Source organism: Aythya fuligula, chromosome Z (genome assembly GCF_009819795.1).
Source record: "Aythya fuligula isolate bAytFul2 chromosome Z, bAytFul2.pri, whole genome shotgun sequence".
In the NCBI taxonomy this organism is placed as follows: Eukaryota; Metazoa; Chordata; class Aves; order Anseriformes; family Anatidae; genus Aythya; species Aythya fuligula.
This window is the reverse complement of record NC_045593.1, coordinates 64,848,544-64,857,226: the sequence shown is the minus strand read 5'-3', so window position 1 is coordinate 64,857,226 and position 8,683 is coordinate 64,848,544. Positions and strand designations below refer to the sequence as shown.

At 37.4% G+C, this 8,683-nt stretch overlaps 1 long non-coding RNA gene across 1 annotated transcript; it reads right to left on the bottom strand.

The window, feature by feature from the left end:
• Positions 1 to 1,918: 1,918 nt before the first annotated feature.
• Positions 1,919 to 6,868, bottom strand: LOC116500805. The gene is made up of 3 exons (XR_004254343.1): positions 6,806 to 6,868; positions 5,217 to 5,403; positions 1,919 to 4,004 (listed from the first exon to the last, which is right to left on the bottom strand). It is a non-coding gene; the product is annotated as an uncharacterized LOC116500805 (long non-coding RNA).
• Positions 6,869 to 8,683: the final 1,815 nt, after the last annotated feature.

The window sequence follows — 8,683 nt, the reverse complement described above, 5'->3', positions numbered from 1 at the left end:
TTTTTTGTGCATTCCCCTGTGCTCATCTGGAGTGTGAGCTGGTGACAAAGTTGTAATGGGATCAGACAACCATCAGCACTCATGCATTTCTGATTCTTCATGAGATGAATGTAGATTTATTTGTCGTAGCAAATGGTATTAACTGGGTGTACTTTCCTGTGTAAATTTGGTATTAGTGGACACTAATTCTTAAGGCCTGACTTGTGACTTGATGGCCCTGTAATTTCTGACAGTGTACAGGAGCTGAACAAGCATTCATTGCAAATGATGTATTCAGTGATTGTAGTTCATATTTCTGTTTGCATGCTGTTAACAGCATGCAGATGGATTAAAATGCACTTTGTTTGCTATTTAAAATTGTTCAAGCACTTTATTCATTTAAGGGGGAAATGCAACTGAATAATGAAAAAGATTCTCAGAAACCACAAGCATTTTAAAAGTATGATGTTTACCTGTGTCACATGATGCTGTTTCTGTTTCATGATTTTGTGACAGCAACTTCTCTAAGAGAGAGAATGGAAAATTTCAGTATGGCCATGGGAATATTATTAATAAAATGTCCTCACGTTAGAACATGAACTGTGACAGAGCAGTAGAAGAAATGGTCTGCAGATTTTATAAAAGAATGATTAAGACTTACACGCTGTAACAAATGATCTCTTCATCTAGAATTATATTCTTCTACAGTTTTCATTCTTTAAAGCTTGAAATAAAGACCTTTCATGTGCACTGTGAAACACTGTTCTGCAAAGGAGCTTCTTTGTATATTTCTGTATTTCTTTACATAAAGAAGATGACATTTTTTATTTTTTTTTCTGTCTTTCTGTCAAAAATAAATTGTTTGGTAAAATAGCTTACCTGTACCTTGAGGGTATCTCAGTTATACATCTTTTCATCAAGGCAAAAAAATAAGAATACCCATTAGGACAGGTATAGATGTAATTGCCCACTAAGAAATTCCACAACATCTTATCATCTTTGATACAGACATTACAACCTATAAGCACTCTTGTGTTCTTAGCATTTGCTGTAATCAGTTTTGGTAGTGACTAAGAAACATCATAAATATCTATCTGTATGTACTTTGCATGCACCTGTTAACATTCACAAAAATAACTGTATTCCTCACAAAATGCATATATTGATCTCTGCTGGTATATGTAAATAGATCGATACAAAGAACCCCTAATACAGAAGTGAATATCAAGTACTAATACAGAAGCATGGCATTTATGGTATTCTGTAGAAATTGTGAATTGATTATGTTCAGAAGCAGGATTATAATCCTTATTCCAGTTTCTTCAGGTTCTCCTTATTTCGTGGAGGAAAAGAAACAGTACTTTTAATATCTCCTGTTTGTCATGCTTAAGTCTGAGGTTCATTGCAAAAACACACAGCGTCCTAATTACACCATAAAAAGGAAATTATTTATAAAAGGGAAAGCCAGGCCCTATGGTCTGTGAACCATACACATACTAACTATAAAACAAATCAAATTAATCTAACAATTCCAAAGGGAGCTATATAGCTTAACCAAAGTAGGAAAAAAAAAGAAGCCCTCAACAGTTTGATAGAAAATATGCAGCACCAGGTTAAGCAAATGGTTTGCTGTTGAATAATAGCTTCCAATTTATGTGGCAATGAATGAGTGTAGTAATTAGACAGAAAATCCATTATTTATGTTTTTCTGGAGTCTGAGTACAATTTGAAATCTTGGTATATTTCACTCACTCAGAAACAATCGAAATGATTTGTTTTATTAAAAAATACTATAGGATCTGGTCCCAAAATTTTGCTTAAATCAAAATAACTGAAAAACCCTATACCTGAATAGGTAAAAGCCCCTTGTTGCTATTGCTTTGATTAAAAAAAAATAAATAAAAAAATACTACTACTACTAGTAATAAAGCCTCTAAATTCTTACTACTATGAGAGGTTTCTTAACTTGACTACCCCTGGTTTATACCCTTTAAACTTTGTTGACCTCTAAGGAGATGTGCCCAATTCACACCAGTGGGAGAGGAGAATTAATCACCCAGTTTTCATTTTGCTGTTTTGTTGCTTCCAGGAGCAAGTGTGCAGGAAGCCAGGGTTATTTAACCCAGCCCAAATTTCCTGCTCTCTCCGTAAGTGCACAGATCTCATTTACTGTCTGTAACTCAGTGACTTTTGCACATCCCTCGGCCGGTTTGGCTAGAGGCAAGGTGTGAATCCATAAATAATCTGTAGAGGGGCAGTGCCTGAAGAAAGTAGAATTTTGCTAGAATCTGCTCAGCCTTTCTCCCTTGAATGGCAGAAAACTCCTCCAGCAAAAGAGAGAAGATCTAGGGCTGAATGGTTTGGGGTGGAACATTCTAGGGTAATGTGAAGGGGCATTTGTTCTGTCACCTCTTGTAGAGCAAGCCATGACTACCCCTTGGGGGGATCTCCAGTAACTGAAATCTAACCATAATGTTTAGCCCTCACCATAATCACTGGCTGCAGAGCCTGAGGATTTTTGATTGATTGTTTTTCTGTTTCTGATGCAATTTAAATACAATGTTGCAATTTAAATACTCCTTTGACAATATATTATACAAGTACTGTATTCTATTTCTCATATTTTTTCAGTTATAACTTTAGATAAAAATTGCAGAAAATGGGCATCCTTAAACTGGTATCAGGTTAATATACATTGCAGTTGCTGTTGTGTGTTCACAGAATCATAAAGTGGCTAAGATCAGAAGGGACCTCTGGTCTGAAGCAGACCTCACACCAGCTCTGCAACCAATTGTTGGCATGCATGATCCGTGCCCTCCTACTTTCCCCTTGCCAGCAGTACTGAGGAGAACAGCACCTGGGCCCCCACATCCCGGATCGTGACCCCAAGAGTTCTGTAGTCTCTTTGATACTCACCAGGTTGCCCCTGGCAGTGTCATTGGTGGCCGCATGGAGGAAAATCAATGGTAATATTTAGAGGGTCAAAGAAGTCTTGGCAGTCTCACTACGGCATACCAGATCTGGACGCCTAGCAAGCAGTGAACTTCTATATGTGACAGGTCAGGTTGTCAGCTAGCTTTCTGCACCCCCAGATGAAGGGAGCTGCCCACTATTGCCATTTGCATCTTCCTCCTGGTCATCTTGCATGCGTCAGGGGCAGTAGGTCAAACACCTCCCTTGAAAGCACACCGGGCACATCCTCAGCCTTGAGAGCAGTGAACCACTTCTGTAATTGAAGGCCTTCAGGTGGAGCAGGAGACAGGAGACACCAGGCTCTGTATGCCAGAAGTCATCAGCTTCCATCTTTCACCTTCACATCCAACACCCCTGGTGTTGCACTTCCCATTCTGCTGGGGGCATACTTTGTCTGCATCTCCACTGCAAGGAGAGTCTAGGGATATTGAAGTTTTTGCATACCTGAGATAGATCCTGTCTCTGTTTCTCTCTCAACCCCCTGATATGAAGGGTACAGCTGCAGCAAAGGTGCCTAGCACTCTGACTCAAGGCCAGCTCACCAAGTTTTGAGGCTCCACTCCCTATAGCACAATGGGGTGTTCAGGTCCTGACCATCTTTTTCTACATGCAGCAGCATAGGGGCAGCTCTCCTTTTCTCTGGGAAGTGAGACATAAACAGGCAGCTGTCTTATTAGGTGGGTATTCTCTGTTTGGGGATTGCAAATCTCATTAAGGGCAAAAGTTCTTCTCCAAATTGCACTACCGTTAGAGATGAGATCTTGGAGTTACTGATTAATCTCCTTCCTGAAACCCTTAGGAGACTAATTGTTGCACACTGCTCTCTGTATGTTCTTCCATGTGTTCACCCCAGATGGCCAATTGATCTAATTTGGTGTCCAAGGCAGCAGAAGCTTCTTGTGGCCTGGCAGATATTGATGTTTTGCAGCAGTGTGATTACAGATCCTTCCTTTCTGGACTGCATTTCAGTCCTAGGGTAAGACAGACAGGTCTCTCTGTCCCAACCCCTGGTGAAGAATTAGCTTTGCAACCACTAGCAGCAAGTGTTTTGTCTGCAGGGAAAGAAAAAACAGGCTGTTTTCCAATGCTGTTACTTTTCCTCATTTTGAGAATAAAAGGTTTGTATTTTTTTATGAATACTTGAATTTTAAAAACCCACTACTTGTAATCAAAGTCCTGGTTTTGATTATATAAGTTTTATAGCAGCTTTTAAGTTTTCAAAGGATATTGATGACCAATCTCAATTCAATGAACATGAAGCTGTTATTCTGATGCTTGATTCTAAAGGCTACTTATATTAGATACAATATTTAAATAAAACTTCCCAGATTTTTCTTCCCAAAATAAAAGTCAGACCTTTATTTGCTGAAACATGAATTGTAACTGTTATATATTTCTACTGTATAAAAGCCTGTGCTTCTTTTGCTGCAAAGTATTTCTCTTCCAGAGAGCAAATCCCCTCACATCCTACCACAGGTAATATATGTATCTTTTTTTTTTTTTTTTCCCTCTTTAACCTCTGTTTTAAGCATGTCAACTTATTGGACAGAACACAAATATTCTTTGAAACTGATTAAAGTTTAATTGCAGGGGGAAGAATGGAATTAATAAATGCCCAGCTGTGTTTCTTGATCTTTTTTCTTGTTTGTAGTTAGTAGAAGATAAAAAGAGGCAATCACTCTTTAACCATGTAATTAATTTAAATATTGGAATAACTTAGCATTCATAAGTGTATTTTTTTTTTATCTCCTCATTTTATATCTTTGTTTATCTTATCATAAAATGTGCAAAGTCTGTTGATGTTTTCTATGTCCAGGCCTGCGGCTATGAAGGATGGGAAATCATTTTAATTTTGTCATTAGCAAAACAAATATCCTGAAATTTGTATGCTGGCCTTTGCTTTTGTGGATGAAGGCATTTTGGTTTCTAAGGGAAATATCAGTGGTTAATGATATCGGACCAGTTTGATTTACAGTAGTGGTGATGTCTTCATTAGTCAGAACAAATGATTAATCTTTCTCTGCTGCAGCGGTTGTTGTGCTTTCTCAACCAGCCTTTTTAATTTTCAGGTTGACAACCAGTCAGAAAGAACCTATTACAGATGATCAAAGCTCATGGAAGACGGGTTTTGCCTCTAAAATGACAAGTGGAGCCCTTTTGAAGCCTGAGGAAAGTTATATGTGCGTTAGTCTGTGGGTGCTGGTGCTGCACATCAGCCAAGGTTCTGACACCCCCCTTTCTCCCCGCTGTGCTGGCACACTTACCATCACCAAACACTTTGCGAGGGCAAGTGGTAGTGCAGGGAGAAGCCCATCCTGCAGATGCAAGCTGAAAAGAAGAAAGAGGGTTTGGTCCAACACCAGTCATCTCCCGTTTCCATCTCCAGTGTTGTGGGATTTGTGTCAAGCAGCAACTCTGGTTGTGGGCACAGTGCACCAGTCTGCCCCAGACCTGCAGCAAGTAGAGGTTAATCAGTACTGATAACTACCAAAATCTTCTTCTGTAACATAAGGTTCACTAGCTCTTTACTGAGGCTTTTCAGATGCAGGCTGGAACCTCAGCAATGTAGTATGTTACAAGTTCATAGCATTTCTATGTGGTGTGATCGGGGTCCACAGCTGCTTGACTGAGCCAGTAGTTAGAACAGATGCTGAGCTCCCCAGAGCTCAGAGCAGAAGGCTTCAGCAGAGCCTCAGGCAGAGGCTTCAACAGCTACTCTGGGGTCTGGGCTGGGGATCTCACACAGGTGGGTCGATTTGTCTTGAAGGAAGTTGTCTTGAAGGAAAATAAGAAGTTCTGATATACTCAGTCACAGATTTTAAAGATGCAAAATCTTAAAACTCCTGTTCTTACTTATGTGTTTATGTGCATATGTATCTATATATTTCCCTTAAGAAAAAATAAGTAAATAAATAAACAGAAAAAAAAAAATCCTCTCGGTGATCTGTTGGGTAGGACATGTAATTCAAACAGAAAGACAAGTTTAAGCCTCTATTCTCAATCAGACAGCGTGTCCTTTGGGTAATGGTTTTGCATTCCCACAAATTCACGGTTTTCCTTCTAGTGTAAGAACTAGGCTAGGTCATTCAGAAAGCCGTGGAGAATTCTTGTGTGCACAACACACATACGGAGTAAACAATGCTCTTATTCCATTGTTTCAATATCACACTTGTTTGTTCTCCCTTCCTATCTGTTTTTTTTTTGTTTTTTTTTTTGTTTTTTTAGTATTATTTTTAACTACATAGTTACAGCCATATTTTAAGACTTTAAAGTATACCATAACATCCTATTAAAGGATATAAAAGCATTTTATCATAAAACAAATTCAATTGTAATGTCATATATGATATATTCTTTAAAACAAAGTCAGTTTAATTCTTAAACAAAAAAAGAGAATTTGAAACTTTTTGTTAACAGGCTGGATGCTGTAAACATTTTCTTTACTGTGAGAGATTTTTTTTTTTTTTTCTGTTATGTCTTTTTAATGTAACTTTCACTATGAAAAATTACTTGTAAAATGATTTGTAGTTTTTAGATGTCAATTAGTTCTGGTAAGAAGAAACAAGAAAGTGTATTTATTTGCATATGATAATTCTCCCAATCCCAAAAACATGTTTTTCTCTCCCCAATAAAACAAAACAAACAAACAAACAAACAAAAAAAGATCAAAGAAACAAACAACACCAAAAACAAAACAAAAAAAAAGAAAAAAAAAAAAGCTAGTATTCTCTCTCTGACCAGTTTTATGTTTTCATTGCTTTCTGATGTCAATGGAAAAAAAATAGATTTGCAGTTTTAGGATTTCTTTCTTAACAAGAAAAAAAACATTAGGTGTTTAAGTCTGTGAACTTACCTTTGTTTATGGCGTGCTGCTCTTTCCTTGTTTCTCAGCTTCTGAATGGACTATTAGCATGAGTTCCTTAAGCACAGCCAGAAATAAATTCAACAGTTGATTTGAAAGGAAACTGCATCCTGCAATTTAGATCCCAACAAAAATCATTCCTCTCTAACGTAGTCAAATCTGTCAAGGCTCATCACAGAAAACACATTACATTGCAGAAAGGTTTGTAAATGGAACAGGATGGCAAGACATTTATCTTCTAAATATTTAATGGACTCCTTAGCAAATTTTTGTTTACATGATCATAATGGCTTAATGCAGCAATTCCACTTAGCTGCTCTGGTGGTTTCAGCAAGCCCTGGAGTTAGCAATCTGCTAAGAAATGTCACTGAGTATTAAACACTTCCTCAAGAAAGATCCTTGGAAACATCCATGCACCAACACTACATACCCTGCCTCATTATCAGAAACATACAAGAGAAGGTGGCATGGCTGATGAAGGTTTGTAAAAATGCCCGTTTTTAACTATAGCAAAGATGAAGCAGAAAAGGGTATTTAACAAAAAATTGGCTTTTACCTCAGAAATTGATTCTCACTTTCCTAGTGTATTCAACCTCCCATCAACTGACTGTGCTTTTCTGTACCACTGATTGCTCTTGTGGAAGGGAGCTGGATGAACACATGTACCTAGCTGGACAGTACCATAAGAGCTGTGTACTGGCTGTCAGCCTACTCTCCTAAAAGGCAGTGGGGACATAAACTACATGAGCAACAATTCCACATGGTCCTGTGTCAAGAATCATGAACAGAAATGTTTTGGGATTTTCATTTGATGTACTGAAGAAATCCATCATCAATAAACTACATAGGAAAATGCTTGTTTTCAATATTACAAAACTCTGTAATTTTAAGCTATTGGCATCTGAAAATCAAAACATTCATACTTTTAAAATCCATCAGCATAAAGAATTTTAGAGTTTTTCAATTATAAGTAGTAAGGGAAACTTTATTACACTTGTTTGTGGTCAAAATGGCTTGGTAGAATAGATGAAATTGAGTTAACATATGTGCTTTAAGGGAAAGAGAACTTTGTCATATCACCATAACACAAGAAGTAGAGCCAGTGAGCATACACAATTTGTAAGTGGGTAGATCTCAAAGAAAGAAAATTGCAGAGAATGTTTGTTGCAAGTACATTGCCATTTCTGTAAAAAAAAATAAAAATAAAAATAAAAATAAAAACATAAACTAATAAAGTATACCTGAGCTACACTTAAATCTGTTAACTTGAGCACACATAGGGGACAAGTTTTTTAAGGAGAGCCTTTAGCTGTCTCAGGTCAGGGACTTAAACTGGTCTGTATAATGTGTTAGCACAACACTGTGATTAAAGGAATATATTTCCAGCAAAGCTGATTAGTTTAGGCGTGCAGCACAGAGTATTTGCCTGGCCAGAGATGGTCTTTGGCCAGACACCAGCTTCTGGACTGGTTTATGCCAGCTAATTAGGAGGAGGTGCATAGGACACAAATATTTTAGTTGTCTACACCTACTTTTGCTTTAGGTGAGTAATTGTGCCTAGTATGTGGATTAAACAGGTAAATACTTTAAACAGGTGAACTATTTCATGTCTGTCACACAAAATTAGGTGAAATTCAAAACCTGTGACTTCTGGAAGTTCTGCATAAGTCATCTCTTTATTTTTTTAAACACCAAATAGTAAAATATAAAATTCATTCTTGTCTCAGGCATGATTTTAAATCCTCAGAGTTCTGTTTCCTTTTGCTAGCCATAGCAATGATTTCTCAAATCAAAGATGTCATTTATGCAAAATTTTCTATGCAAATACACTTACAGAAAGTTTTTCTGTATCCAACAAAAGGTTTTCTA